Source organism: Erinaceus europaeus, chromosome 15 (assembly GCF_950295315.1).
Source record: "Erinaceus europaeus chromosome 15, mEriEur2.1, whole genome shotgun sequence".
Classification (NCBI taxonomy): Eukaryota; Metazoa; Chordata; class Mammalia; order Eulipotyphla; family Erinaceidae; genus Erinaceus; species Erinaceus europaeus.
In genome coordinates this window covers 50,815,041-50,837,846 of record NC_080176.1, presented here as the reverse complement: position 1 = coordinate 50,837,846, position 22,806 = coordinate 50,815,041, and the positions used below count along the sequence as shown (strand labels likewise).

The 22,806-nt window shown below is 43.6% G+C and overlaps 1 protein-coding gene across 15 annotated transcripts in view; it reads right to left on the bottom strand.

Annotated features, from left to right (window-relative positions):
* Nucleotides 1-22,806, bottom strand: part of FHOD3 (formin homology 2 domain containing 3) — a 588,579-nt gene that overhangs the window by 524,193 nt on the left and 41,580 nt on the right. The window lies entirely within an intron of this gene.

The window sequence follows — 22,806 nt, the reverse complement described above, 5'->3', positions numbered from 1 at the left end:
CTCTCTGTCTCTCTCCCTCTCTGTCACCACCCTTCCCTCTCAATTTCTGGCTGTCTATATCCAATAAATAAATAAAAATAATTTTAAAAATTTAAATAAAAAAATTAAGTGAAAGGGGGGTAGAGGGTGGGTGGTGATGCACCAGGTTAAGCGCACATAGCACGAAGCACAAGGACACAATCCCCGGCCGAGCCCCTGGCTCCCCACCTGCAGAGGCGTCAGTTCACAAGTGGTCAAGCAGGTCTGCAGGTGTCTACCTTTCTCTCTATCTCCTCTCTCTTCTCAATTGCTTTCTGTCCTATCCAATAAAATGGAAAAAATGGCCTCCATAAGTACTGGATTCATAGTGCAGGCACCGAGCCCCTGCAATAATTCTGGAGAGTATTAATAATAATAATACAAATATGATGTCTCTGGTACCCATCTGTTGGGGGGAAGTTTGATGAGTGATGAATAAATGCTGCAGGTTTTTCTTTGTCTCTCTCCCTCTCTCTCTCTCTCTCTCTCTGTCTCTCTCCCTATCTTCCTCTTCTCTCTGTCTCTATCCTAAATAGATTAGGAATTTTTTTTAAGTTATGGGACATAATACTCAATGGAATACTACTCAACAATTTTAAAAAATGATATTGTATCCTTCAGGATCAAATGGATGGAACTGGAGGTGATTATGCTTAGTGAAGTAAGTAAAGAGGTGAAAGACAACTACTGGATGGTTTCACTCACATGTGAAATAAAAAGAATTGAAGCACAAGAACAAGAAAGCAAAAAAGTGGAAGCTGCATTAATATCCATCATCAGATGACTGGCTAAAGAAGTTATGGAATATATATTCCATGGAATAATACTATGCAATCAAAAAAGATGTCATTGTATTCTTTGGGACAAAATGGATGGAACTGGAAGTGGTTATGCTTAGTGAATTAAGTAAGGAGATGAAAGACAACTGCCAGATGGTCTCACTCATAAGTGGAATCTAGAGATCTGATTTACATGAACTTGCCAAACAAACAAACAAACAAAAGAAATGGACAATCTGCCCTGCAAGGGCATATGTCCCTACCTCTCAACTCTCCTCCCCAGCAAGGACTTTATCCTGGGACAAGCAAGACCCAACCTCAGGGGTCTTTTTGAATCCCCAGAGAAGAAACTTCACTGTAGATCCGGAAGAGCAGAAAACAAGTTTGTTCTGTAATTGCTCTGCACTGTGGCTGGCTTTCCTCAAACAATGCATAATAACATTCCCTCACATTGACAGATGCTTGCAATACTTCCACAAACATGACTGCCTTTCAGTGAAGGAAATCTCTTGCTACTTTGGATGTCTTCCTCTCAGATGTTCCATTTCCCTTTCTTTAGAAGTGTCTAGATTTTTTTCTTCTGGGACAAGAAACACAGACCACCACATGCTAAAACATAAGGAGAAAAACTGTGAGCTTTTGTAACTAATAGATTTGGCCTTGTTGCACTCATGTCGGCTCATCTCAAGCCAGCTCTCCATATGGTGAGAGTCTCATTCAAGTACGTACCACCCATGGATGTGAGTGTATGTAGCTCTGACTTCAGTATATTCAGAATCACTGGGCTCCTTTGAGCCCCTCTTCCTTTTTTAAAAAATATTTATTTATTCCCTTCTGTTGCCCTTGTTTTATTGTTGTAGTTATTATTGTTGTTATTGATGTCATTGTTATTGGATAGGACAGAGGGAAATGGAGAAAGGAGAGGAAGACAGAGAGGGGGAGAGAAAGACACCTGCAGACCTGCTTCACTGCTTGTGAAGTGACCCCCCTGCAGGTGGGGAGCTGGGGGCTTGAACCAGATCCCTAAGATGGTCCTTGCGCTTTGCTTAAACCCACTGCACTACCACCCGACTCCCCAAGCCCATCTTCCTAAGGAGGCTCCTGGCAGCCACATCCACTCACCCTACAGACTTTCTCCACCCAACAGCCAAAGGGATTTTTGTGAACAGTCTGCTACTCACAACTCCCAGTTGCCCACTGTTGAGTCCCACAAGTGAACTCATAGGCACTAAGTGCACTGCCCCTTCCCTGTCTGCCACTTTCTCGCGTCCCTTTCCCTATTCTTTCGCCAACTTTGGTTTCCTGGATGTTCTTCAAACATGCCAAGCACATTCCTACCCCAGGGGCTTTGTATTTACTGTTCTGTCTGCCTGGCACGTTCTTCCCCCAAAGAGTCCTGTAGTTTATCAGTTTTATCCCTCCTCCCCAGTGAGTCTCCCTCAGAAGTCACCTATAAGAGTCCTCCTTTCTTTGCTCCAAATAAAATCACAGTATTGTCAGTCCCCATCCTTTTACCCTATTCCTCTGTCTTTAGTCATCTTACCCTTCACCACTGCTATATACCTGTGTCTCCCCCTGTCCTGATGACTGTCTTATCTCCAGTGTCCAGGATATAACAGCCAGTCAACATTAGTAAAATGTGTGACTTGGAACAACCGAGCCCGTAATGGAGAGACTCCCAAGAGGACAGACGCCAGTACAGTTAACAGAGATGCAGGAGCACCCAAGGATATGAGAGCAAAAGGCTGCATGAAACAAAGAGAAGTCAGCAAACAACAGGCACAGGGCAAACCAGTTCCCTGCATGCTTCTGTAAAGTCTTACTGGAGCGCTAACTATATAGCAGTCGAGGTACTGCCTCTGATCCTAGTGGCAGTGGATGAGTTGAATCTTTGCAACAGGGACTGCACAGTCCAGAGTGCATAAACACTATCTGGCTCTTGGCAGCAAATGTGTGTCGACCTCTTGCATAATGCAGTGGTTTTTTTCAAATTCACAGACAATCCATAAATTCATAGACTGTCCTCCCCCCCAGAAAAAAGTCCATAAAGCTTTCAGAAGGTTCTAAGTTCAATTAGAGAAACAGTTGCAGACAGATAATGATGATGGTATAAAAAAACTAGGATTCAGAGAGCCAAGTGGTGTCACACCAGGTAAGAGTACAGACAGTCCCATGAGCAAGGACCAGGGTTCAAGCCCCTGGCCCCTAACAGCACAGAAAAGCTTCATGAGAAGTGAAGCAGGGCTACAAATCTCTCTCTCTCTCTCCCTTGCTACCTTCTTTCTTGATTTCTCTGTCCTGTCAAAGAAGAGAAAAAGAAAGAAAGAGAGAGAGAAAGAAAGAAAGGAGGGAGGGAGGGAGGAAGGGAAGGAAGAAAGGAAGGAAGGAAGGAAGGAAAAAAGAAAGGAAGGTAGGAAGAAAGGAAGGAGAGATGGATGAAAAGGGAGAGGAGGTGTGGGAAGGGGAAAAGAGAGAAAGAGTGTGAGAGAGAGAGAGAGAGAGAGAGAGAGAGATGGATAAAGACTGAGAAAGAAGAACTGACCAGAAGCATTAGATCATCATACAAGCATCAGGCCCCAATGATAACCCAGGTAGTAATTTAAAATAATAATAGTAGTAATAGTAACAACAAATAATAAATAGAACTACTTGTTGTATAGTCTGCACGGGGCACATAGAAATTCCATTATGGTGTCAAAGGGGGAAAAAAAAACTCACAAAAAAATGCTACCATACACCTAATAAAACCAGTGCGAAAAGCCCTGACATTCCAAGTAAAGTGTGAGCAGTGGCTGCTCCACATATGGTTTTGGAGAACTGTTGGTGCAGCCATGGTCTACCTCTAACCCACAGCTTGTTTAGTCTGCATGAGAATGGCAGGGCTATGCCAGCATCCCCGTAGACTTGACTGACTTGTGGTCAGTACCAATTTAAAATACTGAAAGATAAAGGTGCACACAGGGGTGAACACACCCAACTCCCTTTTGAATTAGTTTATTAGATATATGTCCAGGAGTGGCATTGCCGGACCCTAGGCATTTCCATTTTTATTGAAGAACTCTCCATACTGTTTTTCATAGTGGTTTCACCAGTTTGCACTCCCACCATCACTGTACCAGAGTTCCTTTCTCTCCACATCCACACCATGACTTGCCATTTTCCTGTTTTGCGGATGCATTTGCAATAGCCAAAATATAGATAAAAGAGTTATGGGATATTGTATTCAATTGGGATACTAGTCAGTAATAAATATTTTTTTTAAAAAAAGATCATATTGTATCATTAGGGACAAAATGGTTGAAACTGGGAAGTAGGGAAGTATTATGCCAAATGAAATAAGCAAAGGGATCAAGAGCAACTTCCAGATGGTTTTGCTTAAGTGTGGACTATAAATGGCTAAAACAAATGAACTTGCCAAAAATAAACAGCAACCAAGCTGTCTCTTAAATTCTATGCGAACTGTGGTGGTTGTAAGGGGCAGGGGTGGTGGGGTAGGTTTCCACGGGTCCCTGGTGAAACACACTGCATATACACACCACGTGCAGGTGTGAGGTTATACCCCTGAAATCTTATAATTTTATAAAACACCATTAAATCATTAATAAATATTTTTAATTATTTTTGTTGGTGACTTAATAATGATTAATAAGATTGTAAGATAAAAGGGGTACAATTCCACATAGTTCCCACCACCAGAGTTCCATGTCCCATCTCCTCCATTAGAAGCTTCCCTATTTAGTATGGACTAAAATTCTTTATGGGGTGCAGAATGTGGAAGGTCTGGGTTCTGTAATTGTTTCTCTGTTGAATATGGATGTCAGCAAGTGAATCCATCCCCCCCAGACTGTTTCTATCTTTTCCTAGTTGGGTAGGGCTCTGGAGAGGCCCAAGTCAGGGAATCCTTGGAATCCACATAGATATGATGGGCCTAGACCTGTAATAGATCCCTTTCTCCACAATCACTGGTCACTTCCACCAGGAAAGTCATTATAAGCCTTCTTGTGGGCTTCTACAGGACCTTGCCCTCACCATAGAACAGCAAAGGTAGGGACTGCCTCACTCTCAAAGGGAGGCTGGGTCAACCTACTCTGCCACTCAAAGGTCCTGAAATGAGTACAGCCTAGAATGTCCCCAGCTGTGACCACAGACTGTGACCTTAGACTGACAGGGACTCAGAGGTTACACAGGCTCCTGTGCTAAATATGAGTAGATATGGGCCCTAGGTCGTGTCGATGGGGTTTACAGTTAATGGTATTTATATTTTCCCCTCATATCTGGGAGCTTCTCTCTGCCCTAATCCAGATTTCTAGCTCTATTCTCAACTCTGACACCATCTTCCCTTAGTCCACCTGCATGTTAGCTATCGGGCTCATGCAAAAATTACTGAAGTCATAGGCCCTTTGGAACATACCTAAAGTAGACTTCCTAGCTTCTTCCAATATTAAGACCCCTAGTTTCATCTGCTCTATTCTTACCTTTTGGTTTCTGTTTAATAAATTCATTTTTAAAGTAACAAAGTCTGTGACCTCCCTGGACTTTGTTGGCCCAGGGAAATAGCTGTGCTGCCTTGGCCAGCAGAGTGGGTCCCTATGATGCCTGGAACCTCTGTCCCTCTGCTCAACTGCTTCCCAAATTAGCAGGGAAAGTCTCCCAATTCAAAGAAACCTCGTGACACTCTTTGCTGAGATACCATGGGAAGCAACTGATTTTGTGCCTATTTTTGGCTGGTGAGCAGATAAGTGGCCACTGCAGAAATAAAATTCTTGATTCAATGAAAAGGAAATACCAGAGTGAGGGCAGAGAAACAGTGCAGGGCAGCAAAGGCAGGGAGCTCATGGAGGCACTTGCTCCCACCAGCCACCAGTTCTCTGTTTCTAAGTTAGTAATATGTCAAGCCTTTCTTTTTTCTTTCTTTCTTTCTTTTTTTTTTTTTTGTACTTCTAGACAGAAACAAGGAAGACAGAGACAGAGAGAATAAGCACAGCACTGAGGCTTCCTTAAGTGCAGCAGAAGCCAGACTCAAACTTGGATCACACACACATACATGACAACGCAGCAAACTATCTAAGCAAGCTATTTTTCAGGCCCAATGTCAAACCATTTAACTTGCTCACAAGCCTAAGATCAGTTCAAAACGTGAGAAAATTGTACACTATTAACCATACTATCCATTAAATCAGAGAGAAGAAATTTTCATCTCTGACTTAATGAGAAGTAGCATTAATTAAACACCAAAAGAAAATTCTCTTATGATAACTTTTTAAATTTATTTTATATTTATTTATTTTCCCTTTTGTTGCCCTTGTTTTTTACTGTTGTTGTATTTATTATTGCTGTTGTTATTGATGGTGTTTATTGATGTTGTTAGATAGGACAGAGAGAAATGGAGGGAGGAGGGGAAGACAGAGAGGGTGAGAGAAAGCTAGACACCTGCAGACCTGCTTCACCACCTGTGAAGCGACTCCCCTGCAAGTAGGGAGCTGGGGGCCCAAACCAGGATCCTTACACCGGTCCTTGCGCTTCGTGCCATGTGCTAATCAGCCCACTACTTTACCCCCCAACTCATGATAACTTTTTTTGTTGCTTTGCTTCTATTTCTCCTCAAGGGCTTCACATCTGCATGATTCCACTGCTCCTGCTGAACTTGGCTTTTTTCCTTCTTTCTTCCAGACAGAGTATGAGAGACAGACAGAGAGAGACAGAGAAATATAGACAGAAGGAAAGACACCACAGCCCCGCTCCTGAAGATTTCTTTTTGTGTGGTTCTCCCATGTGGTGACCAGGGGGCTTGAACCCAGCTTCTTACACATGTTAGTGTGTGCTCAGAGACTGGGCAGTGGTGCACCCAGTTAAGCACACATAGGACTAAGCACAAGGGCACACTAAAGGATTCATCCAGGTTCAAGTCCGTGGCTCCCTACCTACAGGCAGGACGTCTCATGAGTAGTGAAGCAGGTCTGCAGGTGTCTCTCCTTCTCTCTCCCTCTCTACCTGCCCCTCCCCTCTAAATTTCTCTGTGTCCTAGCCAATAAAATGGAAAATATGGCCTATAGGAGCAGTGCATTCATAGTGCCAGCACCGATCCCCAGCAATAACCCTGGAGGCAAAAATAATTAATTAATTAATTAATTTAATTAAAAGTGTATTCTATCAGCAGAGTTATAGCCCAGTTCCTATAATTTTTTGGCAGTAAGTAATGTTTATTAACTTTGGGGGCAAGAACAAAAGCAAGCAGAATTTAGATCAAACTCCTGACTTGTAAATCAACCTAACTAGAGCCCTCACATGTGTTTGTGATTCTTGCAATCCCTACAAACTCAATCACTTCTTGTTTCTTTCCTTGGCTTTCCCAAACCAAGACAAGGCCAGATAAAACCCTTCATACTTTCACTGTATTGTTGTTTTGTATTAATATAACACTGTTTTAAGGTAAACAAGACATTTTTTTCCCTATCACCTCAACCCTCAAGTTCACAGATAGGCAGGCCAGGGCTGCTGAATAGCAGCCAGTGGCTCTACAAATGTCCCCAGGGAAGAGACAACACATTCTTTACAAATACACATGGAACCAAAATCTGCCATGTTTGAGTCTTGAAAAATTGAATCTGTAATTAAAACCCTTTCTATAAAGAAATCTCAGATTTCCTGAAATATTTAAAAATGTATCAGTAACCGTCTTACTCCAAGACCTGTGGAGAAGAGAAAAAGAGATTTAATATTTCCTAAATCTTTTATAGGGTTATACTGATGTAATATATAAACCTAGCAAGGATCTTAAAAAAAAAAAATGCCTTGGTCAACCTCTTCCATACTTATAGACAGAAATCTAAAGAAAGTCTTGTTGAATTCAACAAGGCATTCAAAAGACAAGACAGAGTATTAAATTCAGTTAGTTCCAGAAACAAAAGTTTGGTCTACTCCTTAAAAAGCAGTGTTAGTCTTTCAGGAGTCAGGCGGTAGCACAATGGGTTAAAGCACAGTTGGCGCGAAGCACAAGGACGGGCTTAAGGATCCCGGTTCGAGCCCCTGGCTCCCCACCTGCAGGGGAGTCGCTTCACAAGCGGTGAAGTAGGTCTGCAGGTGTCTGTCTTTCTCTCCCCTCTCTTTCTTCCCCTCCTCTCTCCATTTCTCTCTGTCCTATCCAACAACGACGATATCAATAACAACAATAATAACTACAACAATAAAACAAGGGCAACAAAAGAGAGTAAGTAAATAAATAAATGTAAAATTTTTTTAAAAAAATTTTAATCAGTGTTAGTCTTTCAACCAAGCAGAGTATACACATTATCATGTATGAGGACCTGCAGTTGTCAGAAGGAAGGAAGGAAGGAAGGGAGGAAGGAAGAAAGGAAGGAAGGAGAGAGAGGGAGAGAAACGGAGGGAGGAAGAAACCATCAGGAAAGGTTGAATCAGGCATGTCCTGAGCCCCTGGTGGCAAAAAAAAGTGTGTGTGGGGGGGGTGGTTTCAGAGCTCACTCTCTAACTGCCCACTGGGTCTGAGATACTGAAATTCTAACATTGGTGTCTCAGTCTACAAAATACTCATTTACATTTGTCCCTCTCCTTTCAGAGAAACGTCCTTCTGTCTTTTTCCTCTGTGGGCGAGGCACTCCTAGCAAGAATCCTGACTGCAGCTAAGGAAGAAAAGAGGGACAGGGCGTGGGGAGGGGCAAAGCAGCCTTTGGTTTCCTTCCTCCCACCACAGCATCTGCCCACTACCAACACCATCCATTATAGATAAAGCCCAGACAATGGGGCTTTGGGAGGGGCAGGGAAAGAACGGGTAACAGGACAGTTATTTCACTATGTCTTGACCCTTGAGCTACTCAAAGCCCAGGATGCCAGAGCACTCACTGTGTTCAGAGATGAGGGCTCACCCACTACTGGACAACCTGACCTTAAGCATATGATGATTTTAATCATGTATCCTTTTCATTTCTTGATTTTTATCACAGTAATACAGAAGTACAGTTCTGCACTAAGTGACTGCTAATTCTAATTACCACCCTGTAGATCATTTCACATAATCTCTGTAGTCATGATTCCCACAGATAACCACTCAACTGTTTCTTTCAAGCCCTCATATATTTTCTTGCCTTGTGGTAGCTGGTAGGACCCCCAAAACCATGTTGAAAATAAGTGATGCAGCTGACTCCTTATCTCAGTTCTCATTTCAGGACTTTTGCTGAGTTTCCATTAAATATGACCTTATGTTGTTGTATTTTCTAAGAGATGGCATTCATCAATACCCAGTTTCCTGAAACCCAATTTGACTAACACTGATTTTTAAAGTTAACTGAATTTGGTGCTCTGTCTTATCCTTTGAATGCACTGTTGACTTGATTTGTGTTTAAAATTAACAAAGAGCTTGACTAGGCAGATTTCCTTACTTGTTAGGTTTTTTGTTGTTTTTTTATTTTATTTTATGTTTTTTGTTTTGTTTTTGCCTCCAGGGTTATCGGTGTCTGCACTAGGAATCCGCTGCTCCTGGGGGCCTTTTTTTTTTTCTTTTTGTTGCCCAGGTTCTTATTGTTGTTGTTGTTTGGATAGGATAGAGAAAAACTGAGAGAGGAAGGGAAGACAGAGAGGGGTAGAGAAGATAAGACACCTGCAGATGAGCTTCATCGCTTGTGAAGCGACACCCCTGCAGGTGGGGAGCCAGGGGCTCCAATCAGGATCCTTACTCAGGTCTTTGATGTAATTGTCTATATATTTCAATTAGATTATATTGGTTAATAGTCTTCAAATCTTCTATAACCATAAACGAGTGAAGTTTTGTGTCAATCACTTTTAAGACTATGCTAACAACCCAGTCTAAGTGTACATTTGTCTATTTCTGCTTACAGTTCTGTCAAGTTGTGTTTCATATATTCTAAGTAGGTATAAATTGTGGGTTTTCTGATGTCTCCTTGGCTGAATGTCTTTTTCCACATGCAGCAATATCTTCTGATTTAAAACCCACTTTCCCCTTTTTTCCTGTTGTTATATCACCATGTTTCCTTGGCATATCCCTTCCCATTCATTTCCTGTCAATCTCTGTGTCTCTAGACCAAAGATATTTTTGTAATCAGAATTTATCAGGATTTTTCTGGGCAAAATTTGCAAATTTCATAGTTCTGATGGGGACTATCATGTTGTTTTATTCATTTGGTTACTAATATATTTGTATTTATAGCTGTATTTCATCCTATTTGTCTCCTACTTGTGTTACCTGTCCAATGTTCCTTCTCAATTCTTTGCAATTATCTCCTTCTTTTATATAAACTAAGTATTTGTCGTTATTGATGTCATCGTTGTTGGATAGGACAGAGAGAAATGGAGAGAGGAGAGGAAGACAGAGAGGGGGAGAGGAAGATAGACACCTGCAGACCTGCTTCAATGCCGTGAAGCGACTCCCCTGCAGGTGGGGAGCCGGGGGCTCAAACCCGGATCCTTACACCGGTCCTTGCACTTTGTGCCATGTGCACTTAACCTGCTGCGCTACCGCCCAACTCCCTAAACTAAGTATTTTTAATAGTACCTTCTCCCCTATTGCCTTAATTATATATTATTTTACTATTGATTTATGGAAGTACTATCCCTGACTTGATATCAATCAGAATTTTTCCCATATTTCCCTAAACTTACAGCCCCGAGGATGAGGTAAGACTTGTAACTCAATAGCTGTGATTCAGTCAGATAGAAAACTCCACAGAAAATCAAAGTCCCTTAAAGTATTTGAGCCCTTACCACCCCTTCCTTCCCTTTTGTCACTGTGTGTTAACTTTATGTGTACTTTAATTCCATGAAACATTATTAATTCTTTGTACAGGCAATATTCATTATATATATATATATATATATATATATTCCATTGTTCACCTATTCTCCTGCACTTTCATGCTTCCATCAGAGATTATATGCCTGTTTCTGAAGGCCTTTCACATTTTCAGGGTGTATCTACTGACAGTGAATCCAGTCTTTCATACCTAAAATAGACTTCCTAGCTTTTTTCTAAAATTCTAAAATTCTGATTCTCATCTGCTTTATTCCTACTTGTTGGTTCCTGTTCATTAATCATTTTGTCCTGCTTTAAATCTTACTGCCTTTTAGGCATCAAGTTGCAGATGCTACTAGGATTCCATCCTGACTTCTCTGGGCAGATGACCTCACCAATGTGTCCTGGAACCTCACCTCCCCAGAGCCCTGCCCCACTAGGGAAAGACAGAAACAGGCATGGGGAATAGATCAACCTGCCAATGCTCATGTCTAGCAGAGAAGCAGTTACAGAAGCCAGAACTCCCACTTTCTGGTCCCCATAAAGAATTTTGATCCATATACCCAGAGGGGAAGAAATGTTAGGGGAAGATGACGAGAGGGCTGTGAACTCCAATTTAATCAAGACCCAGAAAGAGAAGAATTAAAAAGGGGAGGACATTTAGAAGTAGCAATAGGTGTAGGTGTGACTTGGAAAAGAAGAGAGGCCAGGACCATAGGAAAAAAATGGGCAAATATGTGTATAAATATGTATAGTTACAGAAATTTTAGTCAACTCATTGCTTCTTCAATGAAGAACTCTTGGGGAACAGGTAACTCTTGGAAAACAGGTGGTGGTACATCTGGTTAAGCACACATACTACAGTATGCAAGGACCTGGGTTCAAGTCCCCAGTCCCCACCTGTAGGAGGAAAGCTTTGTGAATGATGAAGCAGTGCTGCAGGTGTCTCTCTATCTCTCACTCTTCCCTCGTAATTTCTGGTTATCTCTATCTAATAAATAAAGATAATAAATAAAAAGAATTTTAAAAGGCAATAATAACTCTTGTTTCTCAGGCTGCCTTTATATTCGTGTTGCCTTGAGTTTTCAGAAATCTTTCTGAAATTTCTGGTTTTGTTTTTTGGTGTCTTTGTTTTTCTTTCCACTTGCACTGTCTAGGGCTACAGTATTTCTTTAGCCTGTAGCTCAGTATGTTTCATAGATTTCATAGATGTCAGAAAATTATGTTAGCATCTCCAGAACTACTGCTTTCTCTAATAATTTTTTGAGATTTGAATAATGTGTGGTAGACCTTTTCATTATATACCATATATCTTTTGTGAATGTTATGCTAATTTTTCTTTTTTTTTTTCTCCCTGTGCTAGCCTAATATTTCCCACTGCTATATCTTCCAGATCACAAGATCTCTCTTCATCTATGTCTGAGGCAGTTAAATCTACTTGTCCATAATTTCACTGATTTTATTTCAGTCCTAAATTTTCTATTTGATTTTTATATAGACTCCAGTTTTCTGGCAAAAGTCTCCAGATTTGTCATTTCTCTTGAACCTGCTCATCGTTGATAGTATCTATGTCTGACAGTTGATTTTCTCTATCACCTGTGGAACTATTTTGAATGCCTTTTTCTTCTCTTGATGATATACATGCCTGGTATATCTGGTGTTTCTATAACTGAACACTGAATGCTCACACATATACACAACTACACAGGATATATATGAACTTAAACACTGTTAAATGATTTTATGATTTTCTGTAGTCTGTGGTACAAAAACTAAAGAGCAGATCATCTTAATCCAATCAGAGGTTGAGCTGATTTGAGTCTTGGATTCAGTCTTTATAAACTTGGTCTATTTCTGGTTAGCTAATTTGAGGTTAGGTTTCACTCTTTATAAAGTTGGCTATTTTTAGTGAGCCCTTTCTCCTAGAACATAATCCTTTAGGGTTCCCAATTGAAAGCATAAAGGTATTAATAGGATCTCTTCACCTCTGTAAGTCCTGAATCTTTATTTTTTATTATTTTCATTTATATATTATTGGATAGAGACAGATAAATTGAGAGGGGATGGGGAGATCTGTGTGACAGAGACAGAGAGACACCTGCAGTACTGCCTCACCACTCATGAAGCTTCCCCCTGTGGGTGGGGTTCAGGGGCTTGAACCTGCATCCTTGTGCACTTAACCAGATGTGCCACCACCGGGCCCCCAAATCTTCATTTTTCTCTCTTTAGTATCATGACCCTGCCTATAGATCTGCTAAGTCTTCCAAGTCTCTACTAAGATTCTCAGTAAGTGCCACTTGCAAATCAACAAACTTGGGAGGAAGAATATCTCAGAGACAAGGTAGTTCCATATGAGGAAATAAGTTGAAATTAAATAAAAGCTGACTTTTGGGTAACTTTCTAAAACACACACGAGAAATTCCGAATGAAGACAGAGATTTTTTTTTTTTTTTTTTTTTTTTTTTTTTTTTTTGCCTATTGCTGGGGCTTGGTCCCTGCACTACGAATCCACTGCTCCTGTGGCCATCTTTTTCCATTGTTGTTGCTGTTATTGTTGTTGTTGTTGTTCTACTATTGTTGGGCAGGACAGAGAAAAATTGAGAGAGGAGGGGACGACAGAGAGGAGGACAGAAAGACGGACACCTGCAGATGGGCTTCACCACTTGTAAAGCGACCCCCCTGCAGGTGAGGAGCCGGGGGCTCCAACCAGGATCCTTGAGCTTTGCACTATGTGCACTTAACCTGGTACACTACTGCCCAGCCCCCCAGAGAAATTTTTAATGCTTTAACAACTAGCAAGGTTCTGCAGCAGGTAGAGCACCCAACTTGCAAGTATGAGATCCTAATATAGATCCCTAGTATCTGCCAGAATAATCAGAAATAAAAGATGGATGGATGGATGGGTAGATAGATCGGTGGGTGGGTGGAGACAGACAGACAGACAGAGATAGATATGTGGCATAACTGGTTGAGTGCTCACATCACAATGCACAAGGACCCAGGTTCAAGCCCCTGGTCCCCAACAAGTGGTGAAGCAGTACTGCAGATATCTCCCCTCCTCTATCTTCCCTATCTCTCAATTTCTGTCTCTATCCAATAAAAAATAAATACTAAAAAAAAAAAGATAGATAGATAGGCAGGCAGGCAGGCAGATAGGGAGCCAGGCAGTTGCACAACTGGTTAATTGCACACAACACTATGCACAAGGACCGAATTCAAGCCGCTCCTCCTCACCTACTTCACAAACAGTGAAGTAGGCCTACAGGTGTCTATCTTTCCCTCTCCTTCTATTTCTCCCCTTCCTCTCTCAATTTCTCTCTGTCCTGTCCAATAAGATTAGAAATAATAATAATAAGGAAAAATGGCTGCCAGGTGTGGTGGATTCGTAGTGCCAGCACCAAGCCCCATACTATAAAAGTGAAGAATGGTGGAGAGAGAGATGCTGGGGAAGGGACGAGGCAGTGGTGCACTCACATTACAATGCTCAAAGACCAAGGTTCAAGCCCCTGGTCCCACATGTAGAAGGAAACAATCACGAGTGGTAAAGCGGTGTTACAGGTGTCTCTCTGCCTCTCTCCATATTTTCCCCTCCCCTTGCAATTTCTCTGTTTCTATCCAATAATAAAAACAAATAAATAAAAAAGAGATGCAGGGGAGATGTATTGGGGGAGGCAGTGACCATGACTCCAGGGGACTCATGGGTGATGAGTGCAGCATCCTATCTGGTGAGCGTTCCTCCTCTCTTCTGGAAGAACAAAATCAAACACACCACCGCCACTACCTTCTAACAGGAAGGAAAATGGCAGCAACGCGGGGACCCTCCCCTGGGAAGGCACACAGAACCATCTCCACAGAGGGTCCAGGACCCATCAGTAGGTACAAGTATGACCCCACCTGAAAAGCAGCCCGGTGGTGGATGAAGCTGCCAGAAAGAAGTCCTGAACTCACTGATGTACAGAGTTTGGGGATCAATACACCAAGACTAGGGTCAGAATTGGCTTCCCTGTGTTTCCTGCTGCGGACCATCTGCTAGTGGATAAACAAGGGTATTTAAAGGAAGAGCCCTGAAGACCGGCAAGAAACACCAGCGGACCAATGTGGAGATGAACGTATATGGACCGTAGGGCACAGGACCCAAAGCACAACTCTTCTACCCAGATCATCATTTGGCTTTGAGCTCAGCACAACATAATTCTTCCATGTGTGCAATTTGCCCAAACTACAAATGGAAGTGGGGGTGGGGAGGGTAGTTAATGGCTATAGATGAAGCAGATAGTCAGGAAAATTCAGAACAGCAATGGGGCACAGTTGCAGATGCTGGGAAACTGTGAAGATGCAGTCACAGCCGCCATGTTGTCCCTTCAGGTTACTGCCAGTTCCCACGAGAGTTAGACGATATTCTCAGAGTACCTGTTCCACCATGTTGTCCCCTCAGGTTATTGCCAGTTACCATGAGAATTAATACGATATTCTCGGAGTACCTTTCCCAACCAATCCTGTCCTGACTCGTCACTCCTGGTTTTTGCCCTATAAAGCCCTGCAGCAAAGGTGGGCGCGAGGAATCACATCATTGCAAGACTGGCCAGCTCCTCATGGGGCGCAAGCGCTTCCACACTATGATCATCATCTCTGGCATTATGCTATTCCACTGCAGAATACTGTGCCCCAGTATGGTTCCGTAGACCCCATGTCCACTTGGTCGATTCCAAATTATACTCCTCCATGAGGATAATTTCTGGAACCATCCGTTCCACCCCGGTTCCATGGCTGCCAGTTCTTAGCAACATCGCCCCGCCAGATATTCGTCGGGATGCAGCATCATCTAAGTTCATTTCCCACGTCTACGCTCGACCGGACCTGCCAATATACGCGGATATCTTCGCCCACCCTGTCCAACGCTTGACGTCTCGTCACCCAATCTGGTCCCCTACGCCTACAATGAACTTCTCTGTTCCAGACTCTTGGAAACACAGTTGGCAGTCAGCTGAGGTAAAGAACAAACACCTCATCACAGACCCCTGCAAGCGTCAACCCGGCTTTGACCTAGCACGTTATGATCGGGCCCTCCTCAATCGCTATCGAACAGGCCATGGCCGGTGCGCCGCTATGTTCCATCGCTGGGGAGCCAGAGACGACCCGAACTGCCCCTGCGGCTACAGACAGACTATGACCCACATAGTCAACGACTGCCACCTCTCCAGATTCAAAGGAGGTCTCGAAACTTTACATCAGGCTCAACCTGACACTGTTGACTGGCTACGGAAGAAGGGCAAACACTAGAAGAAGCCCTCCTACTTCCACCTCTCTCTCTTGCCCGCTTTTCACATCAGTGATTAGATGCAGGGAAGGGTGCTGTGCGAGGCGAGGCAGCCATTTTTGCTAGCTCCACGTGGCCTGAACCACTGCGTTCTCACCCAACTCTGAGGTGCCCTTGCGAATAAAGATTTGTGTTCCCTCTTTGCTCTGGATCTCCTCTATCTCTCCTCCGCCGCACAACCCAACAGGCAGATTCTTCCACCAAACACCATAGCAAAGAAGATAAAGGAAAAAAATTACGGGGCCGGGTGGTGGCACACTTGATTGGGCACACATGTTACAATGCACAAGGACTCAGGTTTGAGCCCCCAGTACCCACTGTGGGGGAAATGCTTTGTGAATGGTGAAGTAGTGTTGCAGGTTTCCCTCTGCTTCTCTTCCTCTCTATCTGCCCTCTCCCTCTCAACTTCTGATTGTCTCTATCCAATAAATAAATAAAAATAATAAAAAATTAAAATAAAATAGAGAAAAAGTGTAACCAGAGGAGCTAGCATAATGGTTATGCAAAAAGATTTTCATGCCTGAGGCTGCAAAGTCCCAGGTTCAATCTTCCCATACCACCAGAAGCCAGATCTGGTCAGTGCTCTGGGTTTTTGTTTTTGTTTTGTGTGAGGGAAGACTGCAGATCATGAGGAGGCTTCAAATAGCATGTTTTATTATTCATAAAATGTAGCCTTTGCTAGGCTGTGGGTGTGGGGTTAGTGCTCCAGGCACTTGAAGATGCCTCTACCCACCCCTTCCAGTACCCTCTCAGTTTCCTTGTACAAACAGCACTAAGGTCCTTGCCACCTCTCCAGCCCTCTATCCCAGCCCTGTGCCCTTCAATCCCTGGCCTTTTGGGAGAAGTGAAAGACCCACCATCAGCCTTCTCCAGAGAGTATTCTAAGAGTCTGGAAATTATTTTTTCCCAAATGCTTTCACCTCTGAGTCATAACATAGCATCATAGTGAGGCACACTACTAATTAACACCGTTGATTGCCAGTTTAGCTGTCTTTCTGGATTATTAATAACTGGCAGACACATAATGTCTATGCCTTTCAGGACAGTCCAAAATGACATGCAAAGCACACTGGCTACATTTCCCAACTTGCTTGAAAGGCCCTGAACTTGACCCCAGGTCTGCAGATGATCTGGCCTCACTCTGGAGTTATACATTCCAGTCACAAAAGCCAGTCCCCACAGAAATTGCTCTTGGCTCCTCTCACATGGCCTCTCACCATGACTACTCTGACCTACTCTCCCCTCCCTCACCCACCCAACCTCAACATTTCCTATCAGACTTGACTATACCTTAGCCTCTTTCTCAATGCCACCCCCACACCCCACCCACAGGCCACTTCCATCTGGCTCCCACAGGGAAAGGAACCACTCAGGGAATCCCACCACAGAGAGATAACAAAAAGAAGACAAGCAGAAGCAAGACACCTCCCTTTCTGAGTGGGCCAAGCACTACATTAAAATGCTTTCCACATACAACAATAAAACAACAAGGGCAACAAAAGGGAATAAATAAATTAAATAAATTTTAAAAAAAAGAAAAAAATGCTTTCCACATATCATGACATTTCACACACTCTGAAGAAGGCATTTCACAGATACAGAAAGTGAAGGACAGGACAGAAAGAGTGGAAGCAGGATTTGGGTCCAATGCCTGTGTTTTGAAGAACTATGCTGCACTGAACAGAAAGTCACAGAATCACCCAGGAAGGGTACCCACAAATGGTGGGGGGGGCTGGGGGAGAAGCAGAACTCTTAGAAACTACCTCTGACATTTAACAGACAACAGCAAGTCTTGGTGAAATTGAATATTTGGCTAGTTTAAGGAAATGACAGTTGTGGGCTGGGTGGTGGTACACCTGCTAGAGTGCACATGTTGCTGTGTGCAAGGACCTGGTGTTAAGTCCGCAGCCCCCTTCTGCAGGGGAGAAGCTTCAAGAGTGCTTCTGGTGTCTCTCATTCTCTCTGTCTCTGTTTATCTCTCTATCCCTTCCTCACCCCCTATCAAAAAAGAAAAGGAAGAAAATATCCCACCCCAAGAGCAGTAGAGTCACTGTGCAGGCACCAAGTCCCAGAGATGATCCTGGTGGGGGAAAAAAATGATGACAATGAACCTGTAGGAGAAGGTGGCAGAGAATGGAGAGTGGCAGGTATGATGGAGGGGAGAAAGAAGCAAAGCAGGCAGGAGTGAAGAACGGAGTCAATCAACCTGTATATAACCAGAAGCAGAAAAACAAGATGACACAGGGCACCGCCAGGTCACAGAAAGCCAATAGCACTACTGCACCAAAGTAAAAGGCTCTGGGATGGGGGTGGGAGGGATGTTCAGGTCCTGGAACATGATGGTAGAGGAGGACCTAGTGGGGGTTGAAGTAATATGTTGAAAACTGAGAAGTTTGGAGGCTGAGCAGTGACGCTCATAGTATGAAACGCAAGGATCATGGTTCAAGCCCCCAGTTGGAAGCAGTGAAGCAGGTCTGCAGGTGTCTATCTTTCTCTCTCTTTCTCTATTTTCTCCTCCCCTCTCAATTTCTCTCTGTCCTACCTAAAAACAAACAAAAAAAATGAAAAAAATGGCCTCTGGAGCAGTGGATTCATAGTGCAGGCACCAAGCCCCAGTGATAACCCTGGAGGTAAAGAAAAAGAAAAAAGAAAGAAAGAAAACTGCGGAATGTTACACATTACAAACCACTGTATTTTACTGTCAACTGTAAACCATTAATCTCCCCAATAAAGAAAAAGAAAGAAGAAAGAAAGCCAAGAGCACTTGTTGTAGGCACACAGACCAGAGCAGTAGTAGAAAGGTGTGTCTGGGTGGACCTCACAACTCCACCTCACAGTGTCCAACACTGAATCCACCAACACCCTTGAAGTCTGCACTTCTTCTGGGTCCACAGGCCCCAAGACTTAGCAGCTCCTACCAAAAATCCTACCCTGCCCCATCACTGTCCCCTGTCTGACCATAGGAGGGGGCCAGAGGCTCAGCAGTAATGAAGACAAGCACAAGATACTACTCTCCTGGAGAGTCCCTGAGGGTGTCCCTGGCCATCACCCTCACAAGAGGAAGCATCACCACACGACGGCATTGACCTGGAAGACTCTGGCCACCCAGTGCTATTACACCTTCCAAGGAGGAACCATCCAGCTGTGCCAGCCCTCCCCAAAGCTGACCTCAGCTCCCTAGCACTGCTCACAGCTTCTCTGCATCCGAGTTTCTGCCACTATCCAATAGAATCCATCCTTCCATGCTGCCCAGTGGCCTCAGTCCCTTTTTCTTGTCAAAAAAGTGGTAAGAGGAAGGGTTGGGTAGTGATTACCTGGTAGAGAGCACACTTCATAATGCGCAAAGACCCAGGTTTAACCTCCTCCACCCCCAGTCCCCACATGTGAGGGAAGCTTCAAGAGCAGTGAAGCAGTATTGCAGGTGTCTCTGTCCTTCTCTACCTCCCTTTCCCTCTCAACTTCTCTGTCTCTATACATAAATAAATATTGGGGGAGGGGGGGAACCGGGCAGTGGTACAACTGGTTAAGCGCACATAGTACTAAGCACAAGGGCCCGTGCAAGGATCCAGGTTTGAGCCTGCCCCAGCGTCTTCTGCCTCTTGCATGCACCCCTCCGGTACAACACTCACTTGTTCCTTTGTTAACAACAGACATGCATTTCTCTGAGAACTGGAGGCTGGGAGTCTAAGATCAAGTCAGATCCTGATTTAGAAAAGTTCAACCGCCTGGTTCTTCCTCTCTTTTATTTATTTTTCTTTTTGTTAATTGAAAAGAGAGATATTAAGAGGGGAAAGGAGCGGGTGGGGGGTTAGCGAAGTGGGTTAAGCGCATGTGGTGCAAAGCGCAAGGACCCCCGGAAGGATCCCAGCTCGAGCTCCAGGCTCCCCACCTGCAGGGGAGTCACTTCACAGGCGGTGAAAGCAGGTCTGCAGGTGTCTGTCTTTCTCTCCCCCTCTGTCTTCCCCTCCTCTCTCCATTTCTCTCTGTCCTATCCAACAACAACGACATTAATAACAACGATAATAATAACCACAACAATGCTAAAACAACCAGGGTAACAAAAGGGAAAAAATGCCCTCCATGAGCAGTGGATTCGTGTTGCAGGAACCGAGCTCTGGCAATAACCCTGGAAGCAAAAAAAAGAAGAAGAAGAAGAAGAAGAAGAAGAAGAAGGAGAAGGAGAAGGAGAAGGAGAAGGAGAAGGAGAAGGAGAAGGAGAAGGAGAAGGAGAAGGAGAAGGAGAAGGAGAAGGAGAAGGAGAAGGAGAAGGAGAAGGAGAAGGAGAAGGAGAAGAAGAAGAAGAAGAAGAAGAAGAAGAAGAAGAATGGAAGGGAAAGAGAGGGGGGAGAGAGAGAGAGAGAGAAAGGAAAACACCTACAGCCCTGCTTTACCGCTTACAAAGCCTCCCTCCTACAGGTGGGAACTAGAGACTTGAACCCGGATAGTTGCATGTGGTATTGCGCATGTTCAATCAGGTGCTCAACTAGGTGTGCCCAGCCGGCTCCCCTTTTCTCACATGAAAGAAGCAAGAGAGCTCTCTGGGGTCTCCTTTAAGGGCAGCGAATAATAGCCCCCTTGGCTCGGTTTACCTGCCTCCCCCAGCCCACACGTGGACAGAACAGACCCGGAAAAACCCACCAACAACAGAGAGGCTCCATCCTCATCCTGTGGAGAACCACTTCCCACACACCCCCAGTCCCCTCAGAGCACATGGACACAAACTCCACTGCTAAAAATACTGTGTTCTTACGGAGAATATACGGGAGACTGCATGGTGGCGCACCTGGTTGATTGTACATGTTACAATGCACGAGGACCTGGCTTCAAGCCCCAGGTCCCCTCCCTCAGGGGGAAAGCTTTACAAGTGATGAAGCAATGCTGCAGGAGTCTCTCTGTCTATTTCCCTATCTCCTCCTCCCTCTCAATTTCTGGCTGTCTCTATCAAAGAAATAAATAAAGCTAATAAAAAAATTTTAAAAACATTTAAATAAAGAATATATGGAGCCAGGTGGTTGAGCACTCAATAGAATGCACAGGTTACCTGGGTTCAAGTCCCCAGTCCCCACCTGCAGCAGGAAACACTTCACAAGCAGTGAGGCAGGTGTCTCTCTCTCCCTCCCAAACCCTCTAGATTTGTTTCTATTCAATAAAATAAAAATAAATTTTAAAATAATTTTTCAAAAAAGAACAGATGCAGAAAGAAATACCACTGGATCTTCATGTGTATAGATGAAAATAACTAATAAATAAAATGAAAAAGTAAGGAAATCCAGAGGCCATGGAATGTGAGCTCACACTTACAGGGATGCTGCGGTTACACAGGCTCCTGTGCTGAATATGAATAGACATGGCCCCCAGATCATATCGATGGGCTTTACAATTAACACTATTTATATACTTTTCCCATATTTGGGAGGTACTCTCTGCCCTGACCCAGCTTTCTAGTCCTATTCCCAATTCTGACACCATCTTCACAGACAATACTTTTAGCCCACCTGCATGTTAGCTGTCAGACTCAGGCAAAACTTAGTAAAGTCATGGGCCCTTTGGAACATACCTAGAATAGATTTCCTAGCTTCTTCCAACATGAAGACCCCAAATCTCATCTGCTCTATTCTTATCTTCCTTAAACTATTGGTTCTGCTTTATATCTTGATGCTTTTCAGCCACCAAGTTGCAGGTGCTACCATGCCGCCAACCTGACTTCCCTGGGGAGATGATCTCACCAGTATATCCTGGAACCCCACTTCTCCAGAGTTCTACCTCACTAGGGAAAGACAGAAACAGGCTGGGGGTATGGATCAAACTGTCAACGCCCATGTCCAGAAAAGAAGCCATTACAGAAGCCAGATCTCCCACCTTCTGCACCCCATAAAGATCTTTGGTCCATACTCCCAGAAGGATAAAGAATAGGGAAGCTTCCAAATGGAAGGGATGGGATATGGAACTCTGGTGGTAGGAATTGTATGGAATTGTACCCCTCTTATCACACAATCTTGTCAATCATATTAAACCACTAATTTTAATAAGTAAGTCTGTAAAGTTTCATCATAAAGAGGATTTCTTCTTCTTTCTTCTAATTGAATCTACACAAGAAAATGGATCTAAGTTAATCTCCTATAGTAGCCATTTCACTATATATGTTAGACACCTTGAGCTACATAGAAAAGTACATTAGTCATAGATGTTAAACTATAAGTTATCGGAAAATTCATGACACAGTTTTGTTTTTCTATGTAAAAATGTGTCATTATTTTTTCCAACAACGCAGTACATATCAAAGTAACACAGTGATATATGTTAGATATTCATCAATGAAACTGGGAAACATCCCCCCCAAAAAAAAAAAAGTTAAATAGGAACCTCATAGGGGCCAGGCAGTGGCACACTTGGTTAAATGCACACACTACGGTGCGCAAGGATCCAGGTTCAAGCCCCTGGTGCCCAACTGTAGGAGGAAAGCTTCACAAGTGGTAAAGCAGGGCTGCAGGTGTCTCTCTGTCTCTTTTCCTCTCTATCTTTTCCTCCCCTTTCAATTTCTGTATCTACTCAATGATAAAGAAACATTTTTAAAATGTGAAGCTCATGCCCAGCCCTGAAAGGAACTACACTGCAGAATAAAGAGTGGAAATGGCAGCACAGCCGGCTTCCATCCTCAACCCCAGGCTGGCTTAGCATCTTTTGCAAACTGACTGGAAATTGTTAAAATACTAATGAACTTAAGGCCCTCCCATCAACAATGACTGGACAATGTGGCAAAGCCACAGGGCAGAGCCGTACACAAACAGCTGCCTAGGTCAAAAGCACCTCTCCCCACACCCCCTTCCCATCAGATGGATTGTGAGTTCCAGTGACTCGCAACACAGTTAAGCAGTCCCGTTTTTTGCCAGCAACAAGTTAAATGTGGTGGGGCCCTCTTGAGGAAGTCTAAA